Source organism: Pteropus alecto, unplaced genomic scaffold (assembly GCF_000325575.1).
Source record: "Pteropus alecto unplaced genomic scaffold, ASM32557v1 scaffold157, whole genome shotgun sequence".
Taxonomy (NCBI): domain Eukaryota; kingdom Metazoa; phylum Chordata; class Mammalia; order Chiroptera; family Pteropodidae; genus Pteropus; species Pteropus alecto.
In genome coordinates, this window is record NW_006440626.1 from 2,861,010 (window position 1) to 2,867,694 (window position 6,685).

General features: G+C 43.5%; 1 pseudogene; it reads left to right on the forward strand.

The window, feature by feature from the left end:
* On the forward strand, positions 1-119 carry LOC112484300 (annotated as a pseudogene).
* Positions 120-6,685: the final 6,566 nt, after the last annotated feature.

The window sequence follows — 6,685 nt, forward strand, 5'->3', positions numbered from 1 at the left end:
GTCTACGGCCACGCTACCCCGAACAAGCCCGAATCCATCTGATCTCAGAAGCTAAGCAGGGTCGGGCCTAGTTAGTACTTGGATAGGAGACCACCTAGGAAGACCAGGTGCTGTAGGTGTAAAAGATAAGGGATTTTAAGCTGACAGAGTCTTTGCAATCTGAGGTCAACCAAGGGTTGCCTCACTAAGAATAAAAAATAGATAGATGATAGATGATAGATGATAGATAGATAGATAGATAGATAGACAGATAGATAGATAGATGATAGATAGATAAATAGATTCCTGTCTGGTAATTCCACCATCTTTGCCATGTCTGAGGCTCATTTTGATATTTGCTCTGTCCAAGCTGTATTGTCTTTTCATATGCCTTGTGGTTTTATGCTAAAAGCCGGACATGAAATGCTAAGTAAAAGGAACTGAATGTCAATAGAGGCTTTATGTTTATTTGGCTTGGAGGTAAGCTGTGTTTACTGTTTGCTATAGCTGTAGGTGTTAGAGGCTAAAATTTCCTCTGACATTCTTGGTTTTGTCTCCTCTGCTGTCACTGTGTTTCCCAGAAACTTCTTAAGTAAGGTCTGAAATCTGCAGTTCTTTCAGTTGTAATCTCATCATTATGCAGGAACCTGGTTGATGTGGCCGGTAAGGTGTTGAGGGAAAAGCAGCATTCTATCATCCTACCTAGTTTAGGTGTCAGCCTTTGAGTGAGCCTTTGCCTTTGACTTTCACTAGTGTTTGCTCATTGCTGGGCCCTCCATCCCCACATCTCTTAGTTAAGGCAGAAAGGCTAAAGGTATTTCCCTTCCTCCACATGAAAGGCTACAGTGGGCCGGAGTCAGATGTCTCCCTTCCCCAGGTCGGTTAGGCTCTGGTTAAACAGTTTCTCTTGAGGGCAGAACAATGCAGACATCCCCTTCCCCAGGAAGCCCACAGGACCACCTTAAGCCGGTCAGAACCCCTCTTCTAAACCTGTGCAGACCTCTCTCACCGCACTTTTGTCAGAAGTTGGGAGTGTCTCTCTCTCATTGGTCATCAGGTAAAAGCCAGAGGTATATATGCCAGAATTGGGTTCAAGGGAGAAGCCCAAGCTTGAGCAGAAGTATTTCTAAAATGGTGTTGCCAGAAAGGTTCTTGTCTTATTTCACAAGAAGAGTTCAAGGGTAAGACGAATAGCAAATAGTGAGCAGGAAAGCACAAAATTTATTAAAGTGAAAGTACACACTCAAGGAGGGGCAGTGCGGGCTTACTTGAGAGAAAGAGAATGAGCGAGTCACACCAAGATGGCTGGTTATGAACTCTTTGTTTTCCTTGGAGGCGGAGCCCAGGAAAATGTGGTGCTGACTAGCCTTGTTGTCTCCTCCCAGTTGGCAGGGAGCTTGGGTTCCCTTTTTTTCTTCCTCATATGGTGTTTCTGGAATTGTCCTGGCATCAGGTGCATGATGGGAGCTGCAGTATTTGCAATGCAGATGAGATTGTAATGATATAATTAGCCAAAGGTCATACTTTGGCCAAAGATAGCATCTAGGCTTATCCCTGCTGCTGGGGCTAAAACAGGGAGAGGAGGTCTGAAGAAAGGAAAAATTTCCAGAGCCACATCCTCGAGGGGGAGGGGGTGTGCCTGCACTACCTGTCCTGTCTCAGTAGTTCCCAAAATGAAGTACTCCGAGGCCCACACAGAGGTCTGACAACCAGGGAAAGTAAGATCCTCAGGGCAAGCCAACAGGAAGAGGTCCAGACAACCTTCCCAGGGGACCACACAGAGGCTGAAGTACCTACCTGCCCCAATCCCACATTTTGGGGGTGGGTGGGGTCTAGGACAGGGTGGACATTTGCAAAACATAATGAAATTGTCTATCTCTGGAGCGGTCTGTATTCCTCGAGATCGGGGCGTATCGGAGTCCTCGGAGCACAGGGCCGGCACAGAGCAGCCTCAGTAAGTACTTGACCTAAACTCATTCTTAGAAGCCCAGGGCACCAACTGGGCAGCACAACAAACAAGTGGTCAGCCTACAAGCTCTCACATCGATTTATTCCGGCCCTCCTCTCCATGGAGTCAGAGAACGGGCTTTCCTGACAGACAAGTGCCCCATCAAGGGGATTCAAGACTTCGGCACTGAAGTCTCTCTTGGAACTAGATAATGAACAGCTGAAGCAGGACAAGTGTAGAGCCCAGCCAGGATGCCAGGAGCCAGGAGCCTGGGCACATCCACACTGCTCTACTGAACGGTCCCAAGAGACCAGAACCAGGCTAATCACATCACAGATGCCCTCAGAACACAGACCAAGGCCACAGCAGAGGTGTGCAACAGCAAGTGGATTTTAATGGAGGGTGTAAAGCCAGGGCGACTTGGCCTCTTCGGTTACTTTAACCTCTCTTTTGTCCTTAAGATGGAGGCAGGAAGGAGGCCTGTTCTCTACAAGGACCCAGAAATCAGTCTCCATGCCCAAGCTGTTTTATGTGGACCAGTTCAGATATCGCTCTGGTCGGCTTGCGATCTGTTTTCTAGCATTTTCCTTTCCTTGAGAACAGGAGCCTTCTCACATTCACCTGTTTTGAGGCACTGGGTATCAGGGAAGGCACCCTGGAATTACGCTGCCTTTACACGAGCTGTTCCCTGTGCCTAGAGCACGCTTCCCCGGGTGTCTGCATGACGAGCTCCCTCATTTCTTTATCCTTTGAATCTTTACTCGAATATTATCTTCTCAACAAGGCTCTACTGCAAACTGCACCCTCTGGCAAGCCCCCAGCACTCCCAATCTTTCTTATTTTGTTCTATATTTTTTCATAGCTCTTTCAGCATATCTGTTTTTGCTTTTTCTGCAGTTTGAATAATATGCCTAGTTATATAACATAATATGTATTGACTGCATCTTAGTATTACTAGAATATAAGCTTCATGAGAGCAGGAATTTTTTGTCTGTTTTGGTCACTGATATTGCAAGCTCACAGAGATGGCACATAAAAGGCACTCAATAAATGAGTGTGTAAAAAGGGAAACCTACATTCAGACCCTACCCTGTCACTTATTAGCCAGCTGTGTGCCTTAGGCCAGAGGTCCCCAACCCCTGGGCCGCAGACCAGTACTGGTCTGCTGCCTGTTAGGAACTGGGCTGCACAGTAGGAGGTGAGCCAGTGAAGATTCATTTGTATTTGCAGCCACGCCCTAGCGCCAGCATCGCCACCTCAGCTCTACCTCAGCTCATCAGGCATTAGATTCAGCACCAGTCCCTGGTATTAAAAAGGTTAGGGACCAATGCCTTAGGCAATTTGCTTCCCTCTCAGTCCCCATTTCTTTATGAGAGTGGGGTCCAAGCACCCACTTTGCTAAATTATGCATGTAAAGTACCTAGCAGAGTGCGTGGTACAAACAGTTAATAAAAAGTCCAACCACTTGACGTAATTACTGCCCCTCTCACTCTTCACCTTCCATCTGTTATAAATACCCTTTACTCAGGGTGCATCACTTAGGCAATTAATGCAGCAGAGCCTTCAGGTCTGGGGCTGTGGTGAAGGGATGAGGCCATGAAAAACTTACTTATCTCAGGATTCTCTTTTCTGTGCCAGCTGAGCTGGCTCAAGGGCAGCTGGTCTCAGGCTTCTAGCAACTCCTATAGCCCAGCTACACAGCAGCAGCAGATCTGGAACCAACCTCCCAGTCCTATGAGAAATCAGCCTTCCTTTGACCTACTATACCACCTCTGACACAATTGATTTTCAAAGCCCTCTGACTACCAGGGATCAAGCCTACAGCAGGAAAGGGACTCAGAGCTCACCAGGACCTCACAGATGTGTGGAGAGGATCAGGCCATTCCCTGCATAGGAAACTCCTTCTACTGCTTGGCACCTGTGGGATAAAAAGAAGATGCTAGGGAACAGGTTCTCTAGTCAGAGGTTAGGGTCCCAGGCTCTGGGTCCAGCCTGGATTCATGTCCTGTCTCCGCCACTCAACAGTTGTAGATTCTTTGGTTTTCTAAGGTCTTCAAGTTTCAGTATGTTTACCTGTAAAATGAGCTATTAACAGTTCCCACTTCACCAGTTGCTATGGGAAGTAAGTGAGATATGCTTATGAAGTGCCTTAGCACACTGCCTGGCACCCAAGCACAGTAATGGTCATTTGCTCACTCAAAGGCCTTTTAATCACCAGATGGGTCCTCTGGAACCACGTTGCCAGAGGTGGCTTTGGCCAGTATGAGCCACATAAACCATGGCTGTGAGATAGGAAGAGGTGAAATATAACCATGCCTTCACTTCAGGACTTCTGGCTTGTCCAACTCAACAAGCCAGAGACGGGGCAGCTTTCTCTAAAATCTGAAATTTTAATTTCTAATCCTAAGTTTTGCCAAACAAAACTGATTCTGCAAATAATTATCTTCAGCTGGTAGCCAGAACTCTGGGGTGCATATATATTATATGTGTATATATTAAATCAAGAAACACAATTTATTCATGTCTTTATTCACTTGACAAATGTTTACTAGGCAACACTGTGTGCCATGCCTTCTGCTAGGCCCCTGCAATGGGATTCAGCCTTTGCTCTCAAGGAGCTCACAGGTTATGGAGGAGGTGAGCATAGGACTGGCACAATATTTCACCGGAAACATTCTGAGAGTACAATACAAGCTCGGCAGAAGGGCATTTATGCTAGAACGGGAACACAGAAAAAACTCTCTGAAGAACTTCTGGGTTGTTTTGAAAGATGAACAGAATGCGGTGGGGAGGAAGGCAGAGGCCATGCAGTTCAGTGTCTGCGTTTAGTTCTGCTTGGCTGATCCCACAGCTGGAGAGGTCACTGGAGGGGACAGATTGTGCAGGGCCTTGAATGCTAAGGAGCATAACATGAGCCGCATATATGTGAAAAACAGGAGTTTTGACTTTATCCTGAAGGCTGTGAGGAGCCGCTGCACAATTTATAAGCAAGGTAGAGCCTAGCATGTTATTTAGTTTTAAAATTGTGGAAAAAACTAAATTTCCATCCCCATCCTAGCTCCTCGGTATGCAGCTCCCCAACTCAGAGGCAACACTGCTCCCACCTGATCACTTTGTTATGTCTTCTAGTGTGGTGAAATCTGAGAATTTATATATTAAAATACTTAAAATTTTACTACAAACTACTTTTCTATTTCTTCTTTATATCGCATTTAGAGTATATTGATTTTGGTTGAAATGGTGTGGAATCATGTGCAATTGTCTACAAATTTCACTCCAAGTAAAGGAGACATTACAAAATATTAGTTATAAAGGGGGCATTCTATCTGATGGGACTGAAAATCTCTGTGGTATATACACTTGCTTTCCTCATTTAACAATAACTCTAAAGAAATTTTTGAATACGCATCATGGAAGTATCATAGTTTATTTAAATATTTACTATTAATAAACATATAGGTTATTTCTAATTTTACACTGTTAGAAACAATGAATGTAATGAAATCTTCCCACATACAACTTTGCACACATGCAAGTATTTCTCGGGGTTAGATATTGAGAAGTAAAACCACTAAATCAAGAGTGGGTTTTATTTATTTTAACTTTTAAAAGGTACTCCCACTTGGATGGGAGACCACCTAGGAAGACCAGGTGCTATAGGCATAAAAAATAAAAAATAAGGGATTGTAAACTGACAAGGTCCTTGCAATCTGTGAGGTCAACCAAGGGTTGCCGCCCCTAAAAAAAGAAGAAAAGAAAAGAGAAGAGAAAAGGTACTGCCAAATGTCTTTCTAAAAAGGCATATCAACTCCCACCAGTAGTGTATAACAATAACCATCCCCCTATATCCTTCTCAACACTTGAGTTTTCCAGTATTTTTAATATTTGTAAATCATTGGAGATAAAAAGTGTTTCTCATTCCACGCTGCGTCTCCCTAACACTAGTCAAATTGGATGAACATCTTTTCAAATGTTTCTTGGCCACTCAGTTAGTGGGGAATTCATACCTTTTGTCTTTTTTTTCTTTTGGGTTGATTTTTAAGAGTTCATATATTCTGACCATAAGTTATTGGTTTAATATATATGTTGGATATCACTTTCTCGTAGTCTGTTGCCTATCTTTTAACTTTGGTCATACAGAATTTAAAAATTTCAATATAGTCAAATTTATATTTTATGTTTTCCTTTATTGCGTCATTGGCTTTGGTCTTCTTAAAGAAGGCTTTCTCTGCCTCTAGACATCATTTTCAGTGGCTGCATAATATTCCATTGGATGTATATACTATAATTTATGAAATTCTCTCTCACTATTGAAAATATAGGTTGTTCCATCCTTTCACTAATATAAATAATACTGTGAAAAATAACTAAGTGTTCAATTTGATATTCCTAACACATATCTTAGCGCCTAGCAAACTCAGAATAATAAATGTTTCTTGGATGGGGGAAGGGAAAAAGGCAGAAAGCTTTTTCCATACTCACATACAAGGTATGTTAAAAAATGCAGCCCAATGTCAACCGAATTACTAGAGAATTAGCCCTGTAAGCCTTTAGCCCATGTAATCAAGAATTAACTCTACTTCTAAAATCTAGGCATGGAAGTAAACCTTCACCTTCTCCCTAAGATTGCCTTTCCAAAGGGTGGGACAACTACTTAAGAAAGGGCTTTAAACAACATACCTGAGTCCTTCTTATCCTGACTTCAGTTTTAGGGTGCTACTTCACTTGGTGAGTCTTCAAGGCTTACTTCTTAGAAGG